At 39.1% G+C, this 27,500-nt stretch overlaps 1 pseudogene; it reads right to left on the reverse strand.

The window, feature by feature from the left end:
- Nucleotides 1-24,806: 24,806 nt before the first annotated feature.
- LOC142436593 (ribosome biogenesis protein BRX1 homolog pseudogene) lies at nt 24,807-25,816 on the reverse strand (annotated as a pseudogene).
- Nucleotides 25,817-27,500: the final 1,684 nt, after the last annotated feature.

Raw genomic sequence — 27,500 nt, forward strand, 5'->3', positions numbered from 1 at the left:
TTCTGCAAAAAATTCTGCAAAGAAATATACCTCCTCCTTGTGAATAAGAATATGAGTATACTGTCTGTCATATACTAAAATGATGCAATTGACCAGCTGTCAGGAAATGCTCTCTGAATTTTTTTCCCAGGGATCCTGCTAAATTACTCTATTGGCTGTAGTTAGAGAAACAGTCTTTTTTGTGGAAAGATTTTTTTCCCCTCTCTGTAAAGTTAACTGACTCAAATAAGGAATGAATATGCAATCTTAGCCTCATAAGCAACATACTATCACACTCTAACCAAAGAATTGCTTTAGTAATATTTACTACTGTGACATATAACCATCTGTGGTTTGTTAAAAGTCTCACTTAAATTTTTTCTGCATATAGTTAAATTTTCTTCAAAGGTCTTTAAAGTTAGGGAAAAGTCAGTGGAAAGAAGAAATCTAGGAGATAAAAACGTGAAACAGGATAAAGTGTAAGGTGGTTGAAACAAGGGATACACATTTATTCAAAGCCACTTTCACCAGGTTTGTAAATAAAACAATTATATTGATGTCCAGAGCTTCTAAGCATTTAATGTGATTACATATGGGAGGTCAACTACAGGACTTCTTTTCTTATGCTTATAGGAGGCACCATTTCTCATTAGGAGGTGGGAGACTAGTTATTGAATTCCTACAGGAATGATGGAAATGAAATTTTCTTTTGGTCTTGAGGTTGGAAGCTTGCATGTCTGACTGCTTTGTTCTTCATGATGTTCCTGGAAGGAAAGCCCCAGGGAAAGATACTGGGTGATATTTCTAGGAGCCTGAGAATGAAGCTTTGACCAGGGGCAGTAGGATTTCTCAGGGAAGAACCAGAGGCTGACTATCTCTTTGGTGTTGTAGACAAGGATCTCACTAGAAATCTAAGATGTGTCATGAACTTCAAATCGTATCGATGTTTGTACTAGAGAGGGTGTAATACTCAGTGTTTTCAAGGTGGGATAGTCGTTAAGTTGTGTGGTAGTTATATGAATGGTACCTAAAAGATAAAAAAACCAAAAACACTTTTACTATGGGTATGGGCATGATAAATGCTGCAACAAACTTATTCTTTATTTCCTCTGAAATCTGTAAGCTCAAACATTTTCCTCTCTTGAGAGCCATTTAAAGGAATCATTTAAAATGACAAACAAGATTCTTGGGGATATGGCTGTCAGGTAACAATCACAGGAAGATCTCCTTAGCAAGTAGTAGAGAGGTCCCACTAGTAGGGAAATCCTGCACTCCTGGGAAGGCAGAAAAACAACTAAACACCTAAATGCACCAAAAATTCTTAAAGTTGGAACTTAGCACCACCTTTTGATTGTGACTGACTCACCTTTCCCATTGACTGGCATCCAGGTTGTTTATGTGTGCTCCCCCTCCCTTGTACAAGTGGAACTTTCCCTGTCTCTGTTCCAACCTGCACACTAAACCTCTTGCCTTGCTGGCCTCTGTGGGCCCTGTGTGGACAACAGACTGTGTGGGTAGCTTGGGTAGGCATCCTAACTACCCAAACAATACTTTTACCCATTAATATTTTTTTTCTTATTTCCTCCATCTTTTGCACCCCTCCCCCACATGCCACCACCTCTTCACCATGCAGCAGTCAAGGGAGCACACCAAAGCAACTAAAGGATTCAGAATCCCCACCCAAATTATGGTTTTATTTTCTACTTTTTGTTTTTTCTATTTTTGACTTGTTTTATTTAATTTTTTCTTTTATCCTGGTTAACTCTTACTTCTTCCCATGTGTCCTCTGAACTGTGAAGATATGCATGCTTCCTAAGAAGATTTACAAACCTGCAGACAGTTTGATACAGTTACCCAAACAAGGTTTTTTTGTTCTGATGATGCCTGATACCTGATCCCTTCGACACTTCGTGATCACAAAGGCTGGTGTGCTTCTTCCATGTGCACTTTGTTGCTTCTGAGCCAGATGGCCGCTTGTTTATCTTCAAGCATTTAAGACCCCAGATACTATATCTTTTGATAGCCAGGCACCATCAGCTTTCTTTGCCACATTTGCTAATGCACCCATTTGTTTTCAGTGATTATACTGGGGAGGTGAGTACACAATGATATGATTTTTTATTTGATGCCTGATAAGTGATCCCTTCTGTACCTCGTGATCACACAGGCTAGTGTGGTTCTTCCATGTGATCTTTGTTACTTCTAAGCTGGATGGCCAATTGTTTACATTCAAGCCTTTAAGACCCCCAGACGCTATATCTTTTGATAGTCTGGCACCATCAGCTTTCTTCACCACATTTGCTTATGTACCCGCGTTGTCTTCAGTGATTGTGTCGGGAAGTTGAGCATCATGGAATGCCAGTTTAATAGAACAAAGTATTCTTGCTTTGAGGGAGTACTTGAATGGAGGCCCAATGTCCATCTGCTACCTTAATACTAAATCTATACATATATGCACATAGATCTATTTCCACATCCTCACATATAAATATATTTACATATGTACCTGCCTTTATTTAGACCTCTATGAATTCCCTTGACCTCCTAGCTCTTCTTTCCTCTTTTTCCTTTTCCTTTCCTCTTGTCCTGCTATCATGTTCAGCCTTCTTTAGGGTTTCAGTAATTCCTCTCGGATACATTACCCTTGATCATGCCCTGCCAGGCCTCCTACACCCTCCTTACCACCAGTTTGGACCACTTGTTGTTCCCTTGTCCCTGAGTTTATTAACATCACTTCCTTCCCACCCCCCACCTCCCCATATCCCCCCAGAACTGTCGGTTTCATTGTTTTCTCCTCCAGATTGCTCATCCAGCCTATCTTATTTAGACAGACCTGCAGAGATAATAACATGCACAAAAACAAGACAGAGCAAAACCAAGCAACAAACTAAAACAAAACAACAAGAGCAACACCAACAAGCCAATGGCAAAAATCAAAACAAAGCACAACAACAAGAAAGAAAAGCTTGTAGTTAGTTCAAGGGCTGTTGGCCTTTAGGAGTGTTTTCTGATTGAATCTGTTGGGGCACCAAGCCCTGGCCCCAAAGTCTATTCTCTGGGAACTTCCTTGCTCTGTTCCCCTTGTTGTTCTGTTCCACACCCTTAGTGCTTTGCCTTGGTGTGGTGCGATCAGATCAGGTGCAATTCCCACACTTTGTTTCCAGTGTTGTCCCCTGTAGGGCTATGGGTCAGTGAGGGATTTCGTATCTCATAGTGGGACTGACCGTGTTGTCTTCTCTGTAGCGACTGCTCTGAGTGGGAATATCATCTTCTTCAAGGCTCGCAGGACAGGCTGTGCTCCACTCTCTCTTCCTCTCCCTTTATCTGCTCCCATGTGCTCTGATCAGACATGTGTCTCTCCTGGAGCTGCAGATACAGTGTTGTCCTTTGAAATAAATCCTTATGGGGGGGGAGGGGCAGCTGTCCACATAGTTGGGATTGAGGCTGGCCCCTCAGCACTCTCCACTGGTTCCCTAGTCCTTGCCGGCATGTTGCATTTACATTGGGTTGAAGTCTGGTCCCTTTTTCCCTGTGGAGATATAAACAATACCCTCCCCCTGGGTGGGTTAGAGCCCTGACTCCCCCTACCCATTATTTTTTCTTCCCCCACATCCTTTTTAGTTGGCTACCATATGTATCCTTGTATTTGGTCTGGCCTCTGCCATACTACCTGGTTCTCACCCCAGGAATCAAACAAGGTTTTTAAAACTAGATTGGGTTTGTTTTTTTCTTTTTTGCTTATTGCCCTGAGGGTAGACTCACCCATGTTCACATCACCATAGTAACAGAACTCCATACTCATACCCAAGCCAGGTCTAAGTGTTTATTTGTTTGTTTTTCAATCTCTTCTCAGCACAGTTAAAGTTTACTTTTTTCTTTCTTCTTTTATCATATTTGCCTTCTCTCTTTCCCCTTCCTTCGATTTTTTCTTCCATTCCACCTTCATTTTCTTTCTTGTTCTTTAATTCTACTTATTCTAAATACAAACAAAAAACCAAACTCACTGTCATTGAGTCAATCCTCATAATGACCCCAACAAACAAAAAAAATCTACACAGATAGAATGGTCCCCTGTGGGTTTCTGAAGCTGTACTTCTTTAAGGAATTAGAAATCCCCATCTTTTTATAGTGCAGTGGTTGATGGCTTCAAAGAGCCAACCTTTCAGATCGCAGCCCAATTTGTAACCCCGACCCGACCAGAGCTCCCTTCTCCATGTAAATGCATATTAGTGCACTTCTTCTGGTCTGACTATTTACTTACAATGTTCTCCTGCCTCATGGACTCTCTCTTCTCTATCTCCTTTCCTAGGACACCTTTAAATCTTATGACCTATCTTAAAATGTATTTTCTTTATTTTTATAGACCCTTTGCTCTATTAAGATATCCCCCTTATTATTATTATTATTACTATTAACTTAATTTTATCCTCTCTCTTCTTTCATTTTACCTTCCCCATTTGCCCATCTCCTTCCATTTTCCACTAAATGTTCTCTAGCTCCTATTTCACTCTTCCCCCATAACTTGACAAAACCAACTCCCACAACTCGACACAGCAGCTCACACACTATTAATAGCTTCACCTTGATGCCAGGGAGCAGTCAACCAGAGCACACTCTACAAATCAAGAAAACAGTCACTAACCACTGGTAATCACCTAAATACAATGGGTTACTGTATCTGAAATTGAATTCAAACAAAATGTGTTGAGGTGCTGTCATGAGAAGTGGGGTTTTTTCATGAGAACAATGGAAAGAACTAAAAAACGAGAAGTCTTACATCAACCGATACCAAGTAACTATCAGATGATAAGCAATAATGTTATAGAACCAGGCAGCATGGCAAAAGACCTGAGTTCTATGACAGAAGAAAAGGAGAATTGAATCAGTGAACTCAAAGAAAATATTCTGACTACCAGCTTGGAGAGAAACAATAAAAAAGCAGAGCAATGAAATCCAAAGAAAGCCTGAGAATGTGGTGGGGAAAAAGTAATATCCTACATCTCATTGGGTAAGAAGAAACACTCCAATGTGGTGTGTAAAAAGTAACATCCTACATCTCATTGGAATCCAGAGTAAGAAGAAACAATCGAAAATATCTACAAAGAAAATAGTAAGAGAAATCATGCAAGAAAACTTCCCTAACATCACAAAGCAGGAGAAAATAACTATTTAAAATCTAAGAAAACCCAAACAGGACAGAATCCAATGAGAAATGCTTTGTGATATATGGTAGCCAAATGATCCAATTCCAAGGTAAAGAGAAGAATCATGAATGCAGCTTGGGGAAAAAAGTCATCTACAGAGAAAAATGATAAAGATAAGCTTGGATGTCTCAGAAAACATATGCAGGCGAGAAAACAACAAAGTGACTCGTGTCATGTTCTGAAAGAAGAAAGAAGATTGACCAAGAATCTTGTGCCCTACAAAATAATTCCTCAAATATGAGAGAGAAGTAAAGGTATTTACAGATAAAGAACAATTAAAGGAATTCAGAAAGACAAGGCCAGCATTACAAAACGAGGATCACTATTGACAGAGAATCAATAACAGCAGACAAACCTGAGATCATCAGACAGGTAACAGCACCCAGAAAACAATACAATGAAAGCAGTATTCAGACCAACACAGGACACCAATAAAATCACAGCAATAAATAAGGACCAACAACAAAGACAAACACAGCAAAATTATAATGTCAAACACACATATATCAATAATGAAACTGAATGTCAATGCATTGAATGCACCAAGCAAGAGACACAGGGTAGCAGACTGGATTAGAAAGCAAGGCTCACCTATAAGGTGCCTACAAGAGACAAACCTAAAACTCAAAGACAAAAATTGGCCCCAAATAAAATACTGAAGAAAAATTTACCAAGACTTTGGCAACCATAAAAAAGCAGGAATGGCTCCATGATGCTCACCTTCCAGACACAATCGCTGAAGACAAAGCAGGTGCATAAGCAAATGTGGTGAAGAAAGCTGATGGTGCCCGGCTGTCAAAAGATATAGCATCTGGGATCTTAAAGACTTGAAGATAAACAAGCAGCCATTTAGCTGAGAAGCAGCAAAGCCCACATGGAAGAAACACACCAGCCTGCGTGATCACAACAGGTCAACAGGATCAGTTATCAGGCACCAAAGACCCAGAACAAAAAATCATATCAAGGTGAATGAGGGGGCATGTGGAGTAGAGACCCAAAGCCCATCTGTAAGGAACTGGATATCCCCTTACAGGAGGGTGTTTCCTCCCCGCCACTCTCATGACCCCAATTCTACTTTACAAATCTGGCTAGGTCAGAGCATCTACATAGGTGGAGATAAGACCTGGAAGCTCTCAGGGCCAATATTGAGAGTAGCCATATCAGGAGGGTAAGGGGAAGGTGGGGGGAGAAAGGAGGAACTGGTCAAAATGCTCTACCTATTACCCACTTCCAGGGGCATGGACAACAGAAAAGTGAGTGAAGGGAGATATCGGCCAATGTAAGACATGGAAAAATAATAATAATTTATAAATTATCAAGGGTTCATGAGGGAGGGAAGGTGGAGAGAGATGGGGAAAATGAGAAGCTGATACCAAGGGCTCAAATAGAAAAAAAAATGTTTTGAAAATGATTCTGGCAACAAGAGTACAAATGTGCTTGACACAATGGATGTGATATGGATTGTGATAAGAATTGTATGAGCTCCCAATAAAATGATTTTTTAGAAAGGAATGGCAATATTAATCTCTGATAAAATAGACTTCAAAGTAAATAGCATAATTTGAGATAAGATTGAACATCATATAATGATTAAAGGAATACAAGAACAAGACATACCATAATAAACATGCAAAGTCAAATCAAACTAACTGCTATCAAATTCATGCTGACTCATAACAACCCTAGTATTGGTTTCTGAAACTGTAACTGTTTACTTGAATAGAAAGCCCAGCCTTCCTCCCTCGGAGTTGCTGGTAGTTTTGAACTGGCAACCATGCGATTGCAGCCCAACTGGTAAACAATACACCACCAGGGCTCCTTATAATAAATATATGCCCCCAATGAAAGATCCTCAAATAAATCAATTAAACCCTCATAGGGTTGAAGAGAGAAATAAATGGCTTGACTAATTGGAGACTTAATTTATACCAATATCAAAGAAAGACAGATCATCAAGGCAGAAATTCAGCAAAGAAACAGAAAAGCTAAACAACACAATCAGCTAGCTTGGGCTCCTACACATACCCAGAGCACTCCACTAACAGCAGCATGGCATCCATTCTTCTCCAGGACACTCAGTATGTACTCTAGAATAGACCACCTGCTAGACCACACAGCCAGCCTTACTAATTAAAAAACAAACCAACATTGAGATCCTACAGTCTGTTTCTCAGATCACAATGCTATAAAACTGGAAATCACAATTGATGTATGTATATGTATGGATTGTGATAAGAGTTCTATGAGTCCCTAATAAAATGTAAAAAAAGAAAAGAGGAGAAAAAATGATTAGGGAAAAGAATGTACAGATGTGCTTTATACAATTGATGTATGTATATGTATGGACTGTGATAGGAGTTGTATGAGCCCCTAATAAATTGTTTAAAAAAAAACAAAACTGGAAATCAACAAAGTAAGGAAGAGGAACATAAAACTAAACACAAGTACAATGAACAACATAATACTTAAAAAGGACTGGTAAGAGATCAAATAATAATTAAATAAAACACTTTACTACCGTTGAGTCAATTCTGACTCATAGTGACCCTACAGGACAGAATAAAACTGTCTCTGTAGGTTTCCAGACTATAATTCTTTATGGGAGTAGAAAGCCTCATCTTTCCCCCAGGAGTTTCTGAAATTTTTGAATTGCTTACCTTCAGGTTAGCAACCCAACATATAAGCCTTACATCACCAGGGCTCAAATATCAAATAAGAGATGAAATTGAGAAATGAATGAAAATGGTAGCACAATATAACACAGGGAAGGCATTTATCAGAGAGGAAATTATAGCAATCAAGACACACATGAAAAAAATGAGGGAAAATCCACAATCTACACATTAACATAACACATGCATCAACTGGAACAAGGGCAGTGACATAAACGCTCAGCCAACAAAATAAACCAGAAATAAATGAACTAAAAAACAGAAAAACAATGGAAAAGCTCAATAAGACTGGAAATTGGTGTTTAGAAAGGATCAATAGAATCGACAAACTGCTGATAAATTTAACAAAGGAAAAGACAGAGAAGATGCAAATATCTAGAATTAGAGATGAAAAAGAAAAACGTGACAACAGATTCAAATGAAATTAAAAGAAGAAGAACTCACTACTGCAAAAGACAATAAGTTTGATCCTGGAAGTGGACAAATACCTAGAAATACATCATCTACATAAATTAATGCTGATGCGTTTCGAAAACCTGAAGAGACCTATAAGAAAAAAGAAACAGAGAAGGTTATCAAGTAGCTCCTAAACCAGAAAAGGCCGAGACAGCTGGTTTCACAGGGGGAATTCTACCAAGTCCTCATTGACGATCCGTCACTATTCCGACACAGAATACAGAAAGGGCCAACAGACCCCCACACTCATTCTATGCAATGAGCATATGCCCGATACCAAAGCCAGGCAAAGACCCCGCAAAGAAAGTGAACTGCAGACCAATATCCCTCAAGAAAAAGACACAAAAATTCTCATCAAAATTCTGACTCATAGAATCCAATAACATATCAAAAAGACAACTTGCCATCACCAAGTGGAATTCATACCAGGGGTTCAAGGATGGCTGAACATTAGAAAAGTAATTAATGTAAATAACCACATAAGCAAGACAAGAATAAGAACCACATGAGCATATCAACAGAGAAAATGTAAATGACATTATCCAACAGCTATTTCTAATTTAAAAAAAACCCAAGAAAAAAACAGAAAAGCAAATTCCTCTGCAGAATAAAGGCCCTATATAAAAAATTCAACTGCCAATATCATGGTCATTGGGGGATAAACTGAAAACATTTTCTCTGAGAACAGGAACCAGACAATGATTCTGCATATCATTACTCTTACTCAACAATGTGCTGGAAGTCTTAGCCAGAGCCATTAGACAAAAAAGGGAAATCAAGGACATATAATTGGGAAAAGAAAAAGCTAAATTCTCACTATTATCAGATGATATAATTTGATAAATACAAAACCAGAAAAGATTGTTAGAAACAATTGAGGAATTTGGTAAAGTAGAGGGGTATAAAATTATCCAGCAGAAATAAATCAGATTCCTGTATACTAGCAAAGAGAACTCAAAAATGACATCCAGAAAATAATACCATTTATAATAGCCACATGTGTTAAGTTGGGTTATTTAGACAAAGAAGACCAACGACACTCTTATATGTACAAGAAAGAATTTTTATATCAATTAACTTCATATCAAGAAGGCTCCCAGCCCAGTCCAACTCAAGTCTGTAAGTCTGATGCTGGATTAGTATTTTCAATTGCCGTGTAGGCATGTGAAACTTGAACATTGAATAAGGAAGAGGGAAGAAGAATCCATGCTTTAGAATTGTGGTACTTTTGAAGAATGTACCATGAACTGCTAAATGGACAAACAAATCTGTTTTGGAAGAAGTTCAGCCAGAGTGTTTCTTAGTGGCAAGGATGGTGAGACTTGATCTTACATACTTTGGACATGTTGTCAGGAGAGACCAGTCCCTGGAGAACAACATCATGGCTGATAAAGTAGAGGGCAGTGAATAAGAGGAACTCCCTCAAATAGATGGATTGACAAAGTGTCTGCAACAATGAACTCAAGAGTACCCACAGTTGGGAGGATGGCAGAGGACTGAGCAGTGTTTCTTTTTGTCGTGCATGGAATTGCTATGAATCAGAGCTGACTTGATGGCACCTAACAAGATCAATAGGATTACTATATGAGAGGGTACCCCAAAAAGTCTGGAATTTTTTCAAAGCTATATATTTAATTTTTTTAACAAAACAACCTTATTAGCTTCAAAGTACTCTCCATTACAGTTAATATACTTGTCAAATCTGCATTTCCATTCTTGGAAACATTTTACAAACACATCTGTTTGGATGGCTGACAGCTTCTCCCTCTTTTTTCTCTTCACCTCTTCTAAGTCGTCAAATCATTGTCCTTTCATGTCCCTCTTCATTCGTGGAAACAAAAAGAAATCTCATGGAGCAAGGTCAGGTGAGTTAGGTGTGTGGGGCAAGAGAAGCAGGCTGTTTTTTGTCAAAAACTGGCACACTGAGATGGCTGCATGAGCAGGTGTATTGTCATGGTGGCAAAACTGGTCCCCCGTCTGCCACAAATCAGGCCTTTTTGGTCACACACTGTTACACAATCTTTTCAGAATCTCTAGATGAAAGACCTGATGAAAAGTCCAACCTGGTGAAATGGACTATTCCCCTCACATTAAAAACAACAACAACAACAACAAATAAGCATCATCTTGATCTCAGATTTCACTTGTTGAGTTTTTGGAGGGTGAAGTGACAATGGGGTCTTCCACTAGTGTGATTGATGTTTGCTTTCAGCGTCATGTCTCATTACCAGTAACGAACTTGGTTACAAAAAGTCTGGGTCGCTTCAGAACTGTTATTTCAAAGCATGGCATGTTTCCACTCAGTGTTATTTTTCTTGTTCAGTCAGAACCTGAGGGCGCACATTTTCCAGCAACCTCATTCCCAAATCTTCCGTTAAAATTTGCTGAACCAAGCTCCAAGATAGTCCCTATAACTTCTCCATCTCTTCAATCATCTGACATGGTCTTTGAGCACAAGTGCACAAATTATGTTGACATTTTTGTCCATTTAGGACAGACATCCAGAAGATTTGTCATCAATGGAAACTTCACCTTTTTTTTTGAAATGAGAAAACCACTCGTGCACCTGAGTTGAATAAACTGTGTTCAACATCACAACTTTTGCAGTATTTTCCCCAAGCAGGACACACAATTTCAGTCACACACTGTTCTCTTAAATCAGCCATCACGAAAAACGAGAGTCAAGCAAAACTGCTTTTATGAAAAAAATCACTGTGACCAAAGAGAACTTTCCCAGGTGATGCCACTTGGTGCATGTGGTAGTCACCTAATCTGCTGTCAATTTGAGTCTTAAGGGTTTAGGGGTGGAGTCTAGTCTGTCAATCTGAAGATAGCCAATGTGACCTCTGTGTGGGTCTGGCCTTCTCCTGAGAATTCTGGGAAATCCAGTACTTCCTCCTTGGAGGCAAGAGACACCTCTCTCTGCTACTTCCTAGGGGACATTGCAGAAGGCAAGCTACATGGACATAACCATATCTCAGAAGCTGGAGAAGCCACAGAGAGACCCCTGCCAGCACTGAGATGCTTACAATGCCACTAGATCTAAAGACTTTCTACCCACTGGCTTATCATCTTCCTGTATTTGGCTTCATTGCATGTGTTTGGTATCGGACATATAGGCTAATATCAGACTTATGGCCTTGGATTGGACTGGGTTGGGATGCTTTCTCAATGTTCAACTCCTCTTGTATATAAAACTCTTTCTTATACACATATGTGTGTCCATGGATTTGTTTTTCTAATCTACCCAGATTACCACAATGCACTAACTCAGAGCAGGTTACTCCATGCTCACCTAATGGGAAAAATGCATATTATGAAGGCTCTGCCAAGTGGAGACTTTTTTTTCTTCCATTTTGGGGTACCCCTTGTGTTACCTATATGGATGATTTATGACCTTCTCTCTTAAGATGGTAAAGATACAGTTACTATGAATCAGGGGCCTGTGTAAACTATAGACTTATGAATACATTTTGAACATTCACTTAATTATAACCGTTCTTGTGACTTGGTCATATGATCACTGAAAATATGGTGCTATTGTAAAGTGTGGCGAAACATCAGATGGCACTCGCCTATTGCAAAGGATAATGTGTGGGGCCTTAAAGGCTTGTCTTGATCCAATTTTTGTAACTAATGAAAGCCAAGACGAGAGAAGGGAATGGCATTAGAGCTTACCTTCTGTGCATCCAGTTTGCATAAGGCTGCGAAGGACAGGGAAAGTCCCAATACATTGTCAGGTTACCAACCTGGATTAAGCCTCGAGGGAATTCCCTCTGGCTATTGGCCATGAATGGGAATGGCCTTCCTATCAGACAGATTGCATTGGAATTGGATCAATGTAGATGTATTGCTGTTGTTGGTATCATCAAGTCTGTTCCATTTCATAGCAACGCTATGTAGAGCAGAACGAAACACTGCCTGGCCATGGGCCATCCTCACAATTGTTCATATGTATGAGCCCATTGTCATGGGCACCGTGTCAGTCCATCTGGTCAAGGATCTTTTTCTCTTTTACTGCTCCTCTAATTTACGAGTCTTGATGTCCTTTTTGAGACTGGTCTCTCTTGATAACACGTCCAAATGACATAAGACAAACCCCTTTTTCTGTCCCTCCACTGCTTCCCGCTGATAACATGTCCACAGCATGGGAGATGAAGTTCTGTCATCCTTGCTTATAAGGAGCAATTTGACTTACTTCTTCCAAGACTTATTTATGTGTTCTTTTGACAGTCCATTGTACTTTCAATATTCCTTGCCAGCCCCATAATTCAAATGCATAACTTTTTCTTTGATCATCCATATTCCATGTACAAGCTTCACATGAGCATGAGGCAATTGAAAATTCCAGGGTTTGAATCAGGCACACCTTAGTCCTCAAAGTAGCATCCTTGCTTTTCAGCTCTTTAAAGAGGATCTGTGCTGCATATTTACCCAATGCATTGTATCCTTTGATCTGTTCACCGATGCTTCTAAGAACATGATTGCGAATCCAAGCAAGGGGGAATCCTAGATAACTTCAATCTTTTGTCTATTTATCATGATGGTGTTACCTATTGGCTTTTCTTCACATTGAGTTGTAACTCATACTTAAGCCAGCAATTCTTGATCTTCACCAGCAAGTGCTTCAAGTCCTGCTCATTTGCAGCAAGGAAGGTGCTGTCCTCTGGCTATCGCACATTTTAATAAGCCTTTCTCCAGTCTTCTTCATAGAGCCCAGCTTCTCTGATTATTTCTCAGCAGCCAGATTGAAATACAGGCAAAGTTGGGTTAAAAGTTAACACCTTATGCTTTGTTTCCTGTTGGACCAATTTTAAATTTGTTCTAGGTTTTAATATTTTCTGCTTTCCTTTCAATTGAGATTTTTCTCTGATTTATTTCATTGTTGGGCTTTTTGTGTTTGCTTTTAGTTTGGGGTTTTTTTCTGCGTGTGAAATCTAGGATAAGTAAATCTATAGAGACAGTTTCTTAGGGTTAATGGGGAAGTTTGAGGGAAATGGGGAGCTACTAAAGAGAACAAGAAAGTAGAACTATTCCAAAGTTGATTGTGGTTATGACTGCACAACTCTTTAATATGATTCAACAATTGGAGTTGAAAAATCAATCAATCAATAAAATCACAACGGTTGTTACGCATGGCCAAGGGGAGTCCAGAAGTACCACGTTGAGCATGTGGAACAACAGATCGCATTGGCATACACATCTTGTCTCTTGCTGGCCCTGCCCTCTGTTTTGGTGTTCTCCATGGCAATTTGATCGGCTTCCATGTTTCCAGAGTAGATCTGCTCCCTAAGGTCTTCAAGGCTGAGGCCCTTTGGAAGCAGGGCACCAGACTCTTCCAAGGCACCTCTTGGTAGACTTGAATTCCCCAGCAGTCTGATGCTTTACCGCTTACAGACTCCTCATTCCTTTTCAACTTCTCAGAGATGTAAGAGTGTGGAAATGCTCTGTCTTTACTTATGTGGCCACTCTGTAGAAAAGACAATTGATTTTGACTATAGTGTATTTAGTCTAACTGACAAACAGTTCATAAAAATGTCACTTTAATAAAATAGAAATTATTTTGATTAGTATAAATTCCAGTTAGAGACTTCAGTTTATCTTATAAATAGACTTTAAGCCTCATTGCCAATTTGTGAACTTTCAGAGACCTACTAGTAATTGTTTGACTTTCTGTCATAGAGAATACAGCCAAGTGACAAATAGAATCATCATTTTAATATGCTGAGGCTTGCATCATTGAATGTGCTATGAGGCTGGGATAAGGTATTTAAAGTACTTTAAAATGGACAACAAACAAACACAACTTCTAGTTAAGATGGCATGTGCTTCAGAAACTACACATTTCCTCATGATTTCATCAGGGAGTAATTAACTAAAAAGATGAGAATGGTACCGAAGATTAATGATAACATCAATAAGCTGTTTGAACTCAATAGGCTAAAAAAGGAATACATCGAACATAGCAATTAAGCACATTTGGTTTAAATAAAGCACCTTTAGTTGCCAGGAATATTACCCACTGTGTTTGTGTTTTCACTGGGAAATGTTTCTTGGGATTGGGGTAATGAAAACATTTAAAAAACAATGGGAACAATAAACTAGTTAAAAATAGTTCAGAAAGAAAGCAAGAAAAGATCCTCTGGCCATTAGTATTTAAATTCTCAGTAAAATTCCAAGGCAGATATTAAAGGGAAATGTATACATGCATCAAGAGAGAAATGAAAGCTTGTATGATAAACAGCATGAGCATATAAAGAACAGATCATGCCAGAGATATTCAATTGCATTCCTTTGATCAAATTACCAAGTGGATGAAGGGAATTTAGTAGATGCAATATATCTGGGCTTTACTAAATCATTTGCTTTGTGCTTTATGAAAACCTACTTAAAATTTTAATTAAAATTAGCTTAACTATTTACACTGTCCCATAGACTGAAGTAAACTCACAAATAGATAAAGAGAAATGAGACTTTGCAGCCGTATCTGCACTGAGGAAAAGGGCTGTGGAAAGTCCCCCGATGGCACGAGATGTAGAAGGAACAATTGTATGCTAAGGACAATGAGAACTGTTAAAAGCATAGAGGGGTGAGATGCTAATGTCGTGTTAGAAATTTCAAGGTTTTTCAAATATTATAATTCAATATTCATTTTAAGGAGCTTAGGAAAAATGAATTCTTTCGCAACCTGATATATGATGCAGATATCAATAGTTTATAGATGTGCTAGCAGGAGGATATCTAGTTTATCACTGGCAGATGGTTTTCTTTCTAGAGAACCTTGAGTGATTGAAATCTGCCCTATTAAAATTATTATGTCAATAAAGCAAAGGGCCTTACGTCCTAAAGAGTGTAAAATTTGTAACAATAAACTTGTATTTCCTGTATACATCTTGATAAGTATTATCTGAGATCCTTTCTAGTTTTGGGTCTATTAATTTTCCAGGGCTGTTCTAGCAACACACTAACAGGAAGGTGGCTTATCACAACAGGAGTTATTGACTAAAGTACAAATCAACATGTCAGACAGGCCAGGCTCCCTCCAAACCCTCTGGGGGCAGACAGAGCCTGTCTTGTGTCTCTCAACTGTTAGCCTGAGGCATTCTTGGGCTAGTAGATGTATCATTACATGACTGTTCTTCCCTTGTCTGTTTTTCTGTATCTCTTCTCTTCTTTTATAAGGACTTCGCGCAGATTTTATTAGTACCTACTCCAGTATGACCAAATGTTAACAGACGTTAACAGATGACAACATCTTCAAAGACCCTATTACCAAATAAGTTCACAATTACAGGTACCAGCAGTTGGTACTTCATATCTTTTTCAAAGACAAGTCAATCTGTAACACCAATTAATAATCATCTTTGTTTACTCATAGCCTTTAAGTATATAATTAGCATAGTGATTTCATGTTATTATCATCCATATTATCCCTATTATAATAAACAAAGTAGCTATTGTAGTAATTGTTTCATTCTTTTTCTTATATTTCCCCTCCTGACATTCATGTACCTGATACCAATATATTGCATAATATGTAGTCTGAATACTATACTTTCTAATTAATCAATCACATCATAACCAATCCAGAATGTGAAAATTTACACTTTCAAGCAAATACTGTTTATAGACACACATCAAAACTGAATCTCATTCTGGGTAACTAGGTAATTATAATATTATTGTAATTTGCAGTTACTGTCACTAGATAGTGGAACTAGCTAATATACTGATTTTTAATAAAGTCTAGAGCTCCCCACTCAGAAAACCAAGCATTCCCCAGGGTGGCTGATTGCAAAAGCTCTCAGGGAACCTTAGCAGAAAAACCCATCAGCTTTGACAGGGTTGGGAGATACATTTTCCCTCCACTCTACTTGTGGTAAAAATTTCCCCGTGCAACATATGCTTATAAAAGTTGGCTGTGTCTTATAAGCTGCCAAAGCTTATAAATGAGAAAATACGGTGATGTGTTCAACAGATATGTAGTCTTCCCCCAACTGTAGCACAAGCTCTTTTTAAGTCAAACGTTGTTACTATGAATCATAATTCTGTTTTCATCACTCGATAGAAATGTAATTGAAAAATAACACACTGGGATTATTTTAGGACCAGAAATTAGCATAAACTGTGAAAAGAAAATGGGTAACAGAAATGATATTGTCATTTTTTGACTTTGGACATTCATCAACACTTAAAGTCAGAGCTGTGTTATACCCATAGAATTAATTCACATACGAGGCAGAATTTTAACTGATTAAGTTTTGCTATTTTTTGAGAAAAAATAAACAAACATAAGACATGTTTATTTGACAATGAAGAAAGAACATGAAAACAAAAAAGAGAAATATTTTAAAATCCTACAGAACACTTATATTTCACTACATTGATCCCCCACTGCTCTGTCAGGCCCTGGCTCATGTATGGCTTTGGGGCTTGACGAAGTCACCAGGATTTTAAATCCCAGAAAGGTGACTGACGGTAGACAGGCTGTAGTGGAGCTTCCAGCCTAAGAGAAGCTAAGAAGAAGGAAGAGGCATTTCACTACTGAAAAATTAACCACTAAAAATCTTATGAAGAGCAGGGGACATCATTTTACATACTAGAATCAGAAAAAAAACAAAACAAAAGTATTGCTGCTATGGTTCCAGTTCAGACACGAATGAGTTCCTTCCAAACAAACTGGTTTATACCTGGCTCAGCCATCAGCGACTGGCTGCCAACAAGGTAGTTCAGTGATACTCTCGTGTCAGTCCATTGGAACACTTCCAACAAGGTCTACTCAAGTAGTCGCTTCCAAGGACAAGTTAAAGGAAAGGCAGAAAGGTCAGTTCAGAAGATTTTGATCACTTGGGGGCGTGGGCAGACTTCAAAGGACAAATCTTTTTTTCATTTTATTGTCTTTTTTAAAATTTAATCATTTGATTGGGGACTCATACAATTCTTATCACAATCCAGACATACATCCATTGTGTCAAGAACATATATACATTTGTTGCCATCATCATTCTCCAAACACTTGCCTTCTACTTGAGCCCTTAATGTCTGCTGCTCATTTTCCCCCTTCCTCCCCACTACCCCTTAACTCACGAACCCTTCATAATTCATAAATTATTATTATTTTGTCATCTATTACACTGTCTGATGTTTTGCCCTACCTTCTTCTCTGCTGTCCCTCTCCCAGGGAGGAGGCTATACGTAGATTCTTGTAATCAGCTCCCCCTTTCTACCACATAGCGTCTGGGGTCTTAAAGGCTTGAAGATAAACAAGCGGCCATCTAGCTGAGAAGCATCAAAGCCCACAGGGAAGAAGCACACTAGCCTGTGTGACCATGAGGTGTACAAGGGACCAGTTATTAGACATCAAAGAACTAAAAATCACATCAGTGGGTGCCCACCTTCCTGATACAATCACTGAAGACAAACGTGTGCATAAGAAAATGTGGTGAAGAAAGCTGTTGGTGCCAGGCTATCAAAAGATGTAATGCCTGGGGTCTTAAAGGCTCAAAGATAAACAAGTGCCCATCTAGGTCAGAAGCAACAAAGCCCACATGGAAGAAACACACCAGCCTGTGTGACCACAAGCTGTCGAAGGGATCAGGTATCAAGCATCAAGGAACAAAAACTCATACCATTGAAAATGTGGGTGAGTGCAGAGTGGAGACTCAAAGCCCATTGGCAGCCAACCAGACACCCCCTTACTGAAGGGTTGTGGGGAAGAGATGACCAGTCAGTGTGTAGGGTAGCAAAGATGAACATACAACTTTCCTCTAGTTCTTAAATGCTTCCTCCCCCCCACTATCATGATCCCAATTGTACCTTACAAATGTGGCTAGACCAGAGGATGTACATAGGTACAGATAGGAGTTGGAAACACAGGGAACCCAGGACAGATGACCCCTTCATGACCAGTGGTGAGAGTGGCGATGCCTGGAGGGTGCAAAGGACTAATCTTGATAGATTTTCTATAAGGGCATAGCACAATCATTCGGTGAGGAAAGGTCCAGTAAAATTGTGTCAAGGAATTTTCCCATCACAACAGTGCACCTGCTCATTCTTTGTGGGAAGCAAATTATCCTACAAGAACTTAATAGGAAACCTTATCCCATCTGCCCTACAGCCCTGATATCACCCCTTCAGTCATTGTGATATTGACAAAATTCAAAGAATATTTAGACAGAATATTGTTGTAGGCTCCCGAGGATGCCCAAAGTTTTGATTTAGTCTAAATCAAAGAGCACATTCTTCAGGAAGGATTACAGAGATGGAAACCACCTTCAGAAGTCTATAGACCTAGCTAGAGAACAATAGCTTCATATTTTGAAATTTTTGTTTAGTAAAGATTTCTGTGATGTTTTTTGCAATATTTTTTAACTTAACTTTTGGTGCCGAAGGTGGGCCCCTCAGGTTAGAAGGTATTCCAGATAAGGCTGGAGAAGCCATCTCCTCAGAGCAGAGGTGAACGCCGTAGTGGACGGCGGCTTTTGAGACCTTCATCTGCGGGTGTGACATGACGCAAGATGAGAAGAGACACTGGCAAACATCCATTGCTATTCAGAAGTTGCAATGTATAAAGTACAAATCTAGGAAAATTGGAAGTCATCAAAAATGAAATGGAAGGCATACAAAGCCACATCCTACACTTTTGTGAGGCGAAATGCACTGATCCTAGCCGCTTTGAATCCAGTCATTGGTTTAGTATTGCTGCAATGTCACAGTGTCAGGCATTCATCATTAGAAACGAACATTTCAACATCGATACCGCAGTACATCAGGTTTATTAACAATCTGCAGATAACACAGCCTTGGTGACTGAAAGAGAAGATGGGAAGCTCTTGTTAATGAAGACGAGTGACTGCCGCCTTCTGTATGGACTGCAACTCAGTGTAAAGACTGAGATCCTCATCACATCATGATAAATGGAGCAAATATTGACATTTCCCAGGACTGTATCTTGCTTGCACCCATAATCAATGCTCATTACAGCACTAGTCAAGAACTCAAACAAGGCATTCTATTGGACACTCTGCTGCACAGGGTTCTTTGAAATGAGGACCATGGATGCTATATTGAGGACTCACGTGTGCTCGGCCTAAATCAGGGTCTTCGCTAAAGAGTGATGTATTTGAATTATGGTGCTGGGGATGAATAGTGCAAGTACCACGGCCTAACGGAAGAACAAACAAACCTGTCTTGGACAGAAGTACAACCAGAATGCTCCTTAGAAGCAAAGATGGCAAGACATTGTCTCACATACTTTGGATATGTTCTCAGGAGAGACCAGTTCCTGAAAAAGCACACTGTGCTTGGTCAAGTAGACAGGCAGCAAAAAAAGAGTAACTTTCCAGAAGACAGCTTGCCACAATGGCTGCGACAGAGGACTCCAACGTAACATTTGTGGAAGTGTTGCAGGACAAGACAGTGTTTCACTCTGGGGCTGCTAACCCCAAGGTCAGCAGAGTGAAACCACCAGCACTCCTGAGGGGAAAGATGGTGCCTGAACTTCCTGGGGGCAGTTCTTGTCCTCTGGAGTTTCTGGGAGTCGGCATGGATTCAGGGGCTGTGAGATTTCCTTCTCTGAGTTGGAGCTGACTTCACAGCACTGGTGGCAACAGTAATTGAAGTACAAGATGAGCAGAGGTAGGATAATGACCAGACGTCTTCAAGGAAGACCAACTAATATGACTATTATTCAAATGTACACTTTGGCCACTAATGCCAAAGATGAGGGACTTAAAGAGTTTGACCGTGTTCTGCATTCTCAATTTGATGAGATGTGCTATCAAGATGTATTGTCAATTACTAGTGGTTAGAAATTTGGATAAAAAGATGATTTTGAGTTTGGAAAAGATGGCTGTGGTGATGGAAACAATGTTGGAGATCATATGATAGAATTTTGTAATACCAGTGATACATTTTGAGTCAAATGGGGTCAAACCTGTCCTCCTGCATCAGCGTCTATAATACTCTATGCACGGACATTGCCAGTGGATAAGACAGCCCAGAGGGATACTGCGTGGTTTAAAACCGGAACAGATGTGGTTGGGGTTTTGTTATTTCCGTATACTTTTTCAAACTCTATGCTCAACATACAATTTTTGAAAATTGAACTATATGGATGAGAACCTGAAATCAAAATCGCCAGTTCCAACTCTTTGCTACATAAATCCGAACAAAACACTGCCTGGTCTTGCACCATGCTCATAATTGTTCTTACACTTGAACCTGCTGTTGCAGCCACTGTGTTGATCCAGCTTGAGCAAGGCCTTCTTTTTCACTGGCCCTCTACTTTAGGAGATGGGCTGTTCTCTGGGGACTGGTCTCTCCTGACAACTTGTCTAACATACTTGAGACAAAGTTTAATCATCCTTGCCTCTAAGGAGAGTTCTGGCTCTACTTCTTCCATGATAAATCTCTTTGTTCTTTTGCCACTTTCAATCTTTGCCAGCATCATAATTCATATCCAATGTTTATTCTTTGGTCTTCCTTATTGAACACCAAACTTTCACTATTATATGAGATGACTGAAAATATGACATGAGTCAGGCGCACCTTAGTCCACAAAGTAACACCCTTGCTTTGCAACACTTTAAAGAGGTTGTGTGCAGCAGATTGACCTAATGCACGTGTCCTTTGATTTCTTAATTGCTGTTTCCATGAGCATTGTTTGCAGATTCAAGCAAGATAAAATTCTAGACAACCTTTTCTTTATTTATCATGATGCTACCTATTGGTCCCATTATGAGGAGTTTGGTCTTCTTCACATTGAATTGTAATCCCTACTGAAGGCTGACTTGATCTTCATCAGCAAGTGCTCCTCACTTTCAGCAAGCAAAGTGGTGTCATCTGTACATCACAGATTGTTAATAAGCCACCGCCTTCTTCCCGTAATCCAGCTCCTCTGATGATTTGCTTAGCATACAAATTGAGTAAATATGGCTGGTGGACACAACCCCAATGCACATCTATCCTCACTTTTAGTTATGCGGTATTCTCTTGATCTGTTTGTAAAAGAGCTCCTTGATCCAGGTACAAGTTCCACAGGCGCATGACAAAGTACTCTGGAATTCCTATTCTTTTTAAGTCTATCCTTAGTTTGTTGAGATCTAAATAGTTGAACGCCTTTCCATAGTCAATAAAACACAAGTAAACATCTTTTTGGAAATCTCTCATTTCATCCAAGATTCATCTGATATCAGCAATGATATTACTCGTTACATGCTCTCTTCCAAGTTGGACCTGAAGCTCCCTGTTGATATTCTGCTGCAACTGTTGTTGGACGATATTCAGCAAAATTTTACTTGTATGTTATATCAATGATCTGGTTCTATAATATGAGCATGTCGCCTTTCTTTGGAATGGGTACAAATATGGATCTCTTCCAGTCAGTTGACCAAGTAGCTGTTTACTAAATTTCCTGGCATAGACCAGTGAGTGCTTCTATGCTTCGTGAGCTTGTTGAAACATTTTAATTGCTATTCTATTGACTATCCTGGAGTCTTGTTTTTGGTTAAGGCTCTCAGTGTAGCTTGAACTTCTTTCTCTAGTAACTTTGATTCTTGTTTATATGCTACCTCTTGAAATGGTTGCGTGTCAACTAGTTCTTTTTGGTACAGCGACTGTATCACTCAATATTTTGGCCATAGAATCTTTTAGAATTTCATCTTGAGGCTTGATTTTTTTCTTGAGTTCTTTCCATTTAAGATATGCTGAATGTGTTATTCATTTTGTATATTTCACTATAATATTTTACTTTGTCTTCTCAATCTGCCATTTGAAATGTTCTGTTTAACTCTTTGACTTTCTAAGCCCCGCCCCCATTTGCTTTAGCTACTCTAGGATTAAGAGCAAATTTCAGAGTCTCTTCTGACATTCACTTTGATCTTTTCTTCTTTCCTATGCTTTTAATGATCTTTTGCTTTCTTCATGAATGATGTTGTTTTCTTTTATTTTTTTGAAGTTGACAAAGATGTTTTTACTTGACTCCACAATCAACACCCATGGAAGCAGTAGTCAAGAAGTCAACTACAATATTGCTTTGCGCAAATCTGCTGCAGAAGTCCTCTTTACATGTTAAACGAAATAAGTAAATCACCTTGAGGACTAAAGTGCTCCTGACTCACAAAGTCATTATATTTTCATTGATTTATACCCAGCTGAAAATCAGGCAATGAAGAAAACTCAGAGCAGAATTCCTGGCTTTGAATTATAGTGTTGGTGAAGCATATTGAGCGTAGTATGGAGTCCTATAAGAACCCTCGGATCTCTTTTGGAGGAAGTCCAGTCAGAATACTCCTTGGATGTGTGAGTGACAAGGCTTCACCTCCCATACTTTGGTTATATCATCAGGGGTGAGCAGTCTTTGGAAACGAACACCATGCTTGGTAAAGAATAGTGCAATGAAAGAGCACAAACCCTCCAGGAGATAGATAGGCACGATGATGAATGATGTTCTTGATGTTGTCTCAGCAACTCAGGTCTCATCGTTCATGTTGTGTTCAATGTATCAAATCTGTCCTTGCGATATTCTCAGGTGGGATCTACTCAAGTCCTATTTTGGCTCTGGTGGGCTTGTTTAATTTCTGCTTCACAGTCAAATTACATATAAACAAATGATGTCCTGTTTTACAGTCATTCCCTGGTCTGGCTTACCTGCTAATATTGAGCTTCCTCCTTGTTTCTTCTTACAGATGGAATCAATTTTGTTTCCTACATATTCCATATGGAGAAGTCTATGTGGACAGTCACTTTTTATATTGAACAATGGTATTTGCTTTGAAAAAAATATATTTGCATTGGTCTTGCAAAAGTCTCTAATGCAATCTCTAGCATCATTTCTATACTGTTCCTTCTTCTCGGCTTCTAACTTTTGTGATCCAATTTCCAATAATAATCAATGCATCTTGATTGCATAATTAACCAAGTTCAGAATGAAGAGTTGGTAGAAATCTTTAATTTCTGCATCAGTAGCATTAGTGATTGGTGTATAAATTTGAATAATAATTATCATAAATATTTGTGTATAAGTGGAGTTTTCAGCACATTTTAATGCCATTTTTGTGGTAAAATTAGGTGCCTCGGCTGATATTCGGGTCAGCTTATACTGAAGTATATATAGTATATTGACTTATTAACTTGCATTTGGATAGATATTATGCTATCACAAACAGCAGTGAAATGTCCTTTTTGACAATAAATCAGACACCATTCCTCTTGAATCTATCATTCCCAGCATCATAATTCATAAGATTTTTTCATTCAAAATGGCTAATACCAGTCCATTTCAGCTCACTAAAACCTAGACCATCAATCTTTATGTGTTTCCTTTCATTTTTCACAACTTCTGAATTTCCTAGCGTCGTAGTCTATGCATTCCAAGTTCTGATGATGACCAATGGCGTTTGCGGTGCTTCCTTCTCATTTTGGGTCAGAGCCCATCAGCAAGTCCAAGTCCCAAAGGCTTTGCTCCTGTAAGCCTTTTCTCCATCCGTGTCATGATGACCCACCCTGCTTTGAGAAGCCAGGGCCTCATGACCCTGCATTGGCACCACACCGAGGCTGCATCACTGGGATGACTCATAGAAGTGATTGTGAATGCAGCCTGACCCTGGCAGTGTTTCCGTCTTCTGTCCATAATGTTTCCATGCGCTGGAACCAATGTGATGTCCCCTAGCACTAATCTGAGTCTTTGATATTCCAGAGAGTTGTGACTCTTTTCAGCATTTATTCACTTCCTTCTTTTCCTTCTTATGTAAATGACGCGGCTATTTCAGCCTACTGGCCTAGAAGAAGTTGTGGAGGTGGTGCACACCATGGGATGGGTACCATCTTTTCCTTACCCAAAAACGCCTCTCCCTATTCCTTTTGAGGACCTTCCAGCTGATGACAGTCTGCTGCTGCTGTACAACACTTCGGAAAGCCCCCAACGGGAGTTAGACGTGGCCCGGGAGATCTCTTCTCCCCTTCACTCTTTTGGTCTCATCAAACCAGACCCATGCTTTTCTGTTCGCTTTGTTTTTATGTCTAGACAATGCAAACAGTACCTCCAGGAACCCAGTTTATTATGATTGGAATGTTGTCACCACTAAGAACGTAAGGCTTTGGGGTTACTTTTGAATATTCTGAATAGAATATTTTTAACTTTTTTATTAAAAATTACTGTGAATTAGGTGAAGGTTTACAGAGATGGTCATAGTTTTACATACAATGAGTCATACACCTTATGATTAAAATAATCCACTCCAATCCCCTCAGTATTTCATCATGTATCCCATATCCCCTGTTCAGACTCAGAGCTGAAGCTTTCGTGGGGATCCCACCTGATCTTTCCAAGAGGTTAACCTGTTTGTTTGTTTTTGAGTTGTGATACCATTTTATTTAGAAACATACGGACACCATTAAATCCATACAAAATGATTCTGGTATTTCATTTTTTTCTTTAAAATTGCATGAGTTACACAGCTCTGGATAATGGAAATATTAACACTCTGAATGTAAATTAAATACAAAACAACTGGACTCCTTTCGCACCCCCACTGCTCATCTTCTGTGGCATTTTTCGTTGCCTTTTGTAGATCTTTTTCTTCCTGGTTTTCAATCCCACCCGGGGCTCTGATTTCACCCACTCGATTTTGATGGACTTTTCCTCGGCTGGGGGTTGAGCACATCTGCAGGGGACCATGGGCAGCTCAGTCGTGGGCTCTTTCTTTCTCCGTTTCTGCACCTCCTCCCTTGCTGTCGTGCTTTGTATTTTGCAGCTGTGATGGATTTCTTGATACGGCTGCGTGTTTGGTGACTGAATAGGGTTTTCCTATGAAGTTGGTGCTCTGAGCCTTCCCTGGAAAATCTGGATAAAGTTTAAGACAAAACGTTCCCTATCTCTACCAGAGCAGCATCTTCCTCTATAATCTGGAAATTCTGCAACCATAACCGATTATCCACAATGCTGAAAGCAAACACATGATTCACAAAGGGCTGACAAGGAGGTCAGCTGGGGCGACAGCGGGGCATCCAGAAGATCTGAATTTAGCAGTCTTTTAACAAAGTATCCTGTGGGATTCATCCAATACAGGGTCAAGACACAAAAGGGGCCGAGAAACCTGCAAACAGCTTCCAGTCAACTTGAGTTCAGCTAGGGTATGATTATTCTGAACAAGGAATTTAGCAGATGGTCCGTGAGGTGAATTTGAAAGCCACATATAAAGATGCTGCTTTTTCTTGGCCTCAAAATAGATGCACTTATTAGTTTTTCATTTAGTAGGCCTCATTAATCACGAATAACTTATCTTTATGATCTATTTTAGTATCTGCTTTTGAACGAGGCATCACCATTCTTAAATCTTGCATTAAGCATCTTGTTCTGAAATTTACTCCTCTGGAAGAATAGATGAGAACTTGATCCTTATTCTTCCACTTGCCCTTGCTGACAGGGCCTGGGATATGGTCTATGTATTCCTCTTGTGCCTCCTTTGCAGTGTCATGCTGCTTAGCCGGTGATGGGACATCTTTTTGGTTCCATTTTCATGTCTTGGCTTGGATGACCAGGTTTCCATGCCATCTAATATGATCTTTTTAATGCTTTTGAATTATGTTCCACATTTTCCACTCGTCATGTTCATGACATCCTACTGTGATGCTGCTCAGAGCAGTTGATAGTGGTCAACAAACATGCACCATCTACGTGTTTTGGTCTTAGAATGTTTACATGATCCATTAGTCCATCAGATGAATTATTTCTATGTTTTTATTTTTATCACTCTTTTTTTGTTTTGAATTTGGTTCAATGTAAACACATTGTTCACAATTAAGATGCTGGAATCGTTCTGAGTTAGGAGGCACCACTTCTATTAAAGAGTTCAAGGGCGGTGGACAATTGGAGTACAACTAGAGAGTCAAAGTGAGGGCAGATGGTTATGATCTTGTTTTAATCCCTAACCTAACCCTAACCCTAACCCTCACCCTCATGCTAGCCCTAACACAACTCTAATTGGCTATGATCTTATAACCAGAGGTTGGAATTGGATTTGTGTGTTGTAACAAAGATTGGTTTTGTGTATGTGTATGTATGTATGTAATAATTTTCAGTTATACCGAGCTAGACTCTAAGACAGAATTTTGAATATTATAATATTCCGTTATAATAAAGAGAACCACCATTATTTTCTAATGAAATAAAAATAATTTCTGAGTTGCTCATCTGCTACCTGAGAGAAATTCTGGGAAGGAGGTATTAAGAACCATAGTCCTACCATCTTCCTTACCAGAACACTAACTTCCAAGGGGAAGGCCTAGCTCAAGTTCAAGGGGGAACACCTATATCAAAGTCTTTTTTTTCTTATTTCTAAGACATACTTTATCAGCATATATCTAGGTTCCCCCCTTATTTTCTTGATTCTATTACCAAAATAATACCTTCAGTCAATCTTCTTTCCCGCTGTCTCATATAAATCTGTTTTCTTCCACAGAGTCTCTTTTAATAACACCTATCATTCTATAATTTATACATTTTGCTTGTGTACTTTGCTTATTATCTATCTCCCTCATGAAACTGCAAGCTTGATTAAAGCAGGGAGTTTCATCTGTTGTGTTTACTACCGTTTCTCCATGGTTTTGAACAATGATGGCACACGGTAGATGCCTACTAAATATTTGTTGAAAACATCCCTTAATGAACCATGATGTATGATGTTCAACTTAAAGCTGCTTTCTGTTCTTTTGAAACCTTCAATAACTTTTTTTTGCACACACAGCTTGAGGAATGAAGGCAGAAACGCAGGATAAAACTACAGGGTGAGCATTATCTAGAAGGAATGTAGGCAACCTCAATCTAGTTCTTAGGAGGTAAGGCAACTGGGGTTTGGAATTTCCTGAGCACCTGGCTTGGGATTCAAATAATTTTATTTGAGTATTAATTTTAATTATTGAGTATTAATTTTAATAAAATTCAAATAATTTTATTTGAGTATTAAAATATATTCCAATTGGGTAGGGCAGTGGAGTGCCTATGTAGCACAATGATATTGCAAGAAAGTCTTGGGTAAAGAGAAAAAAATATTTTTAAAATATTCAATAAAAAGCAAAACTGTTAATAAGTTAAGTGAAATTCACAGGAAAAAAGGAAGCAACATGAGTTTCGTTTAAGGGAAGAGACATATTATATCACTACTTGTGTCATTCTCAATATTACTGTGTG

Source organism: Tenrec ecaudatus, unplaced genomic scaffold, assembly GCF_050624435.1.
Source record: "Tenrec ecaudatus isolate mTenEca1 unplaced genomic scaffold, mTenEca1.hap1 Scaffold_44, whole genome shotgun sequence".
In the NCBI taxonomy this organism is placed as follows: Eukaryota; Metazoa; Chordata; class Mammalia; order Afrosoricida; family Tenrecidae; genus Tenrec; species Tenrec ecaudatus.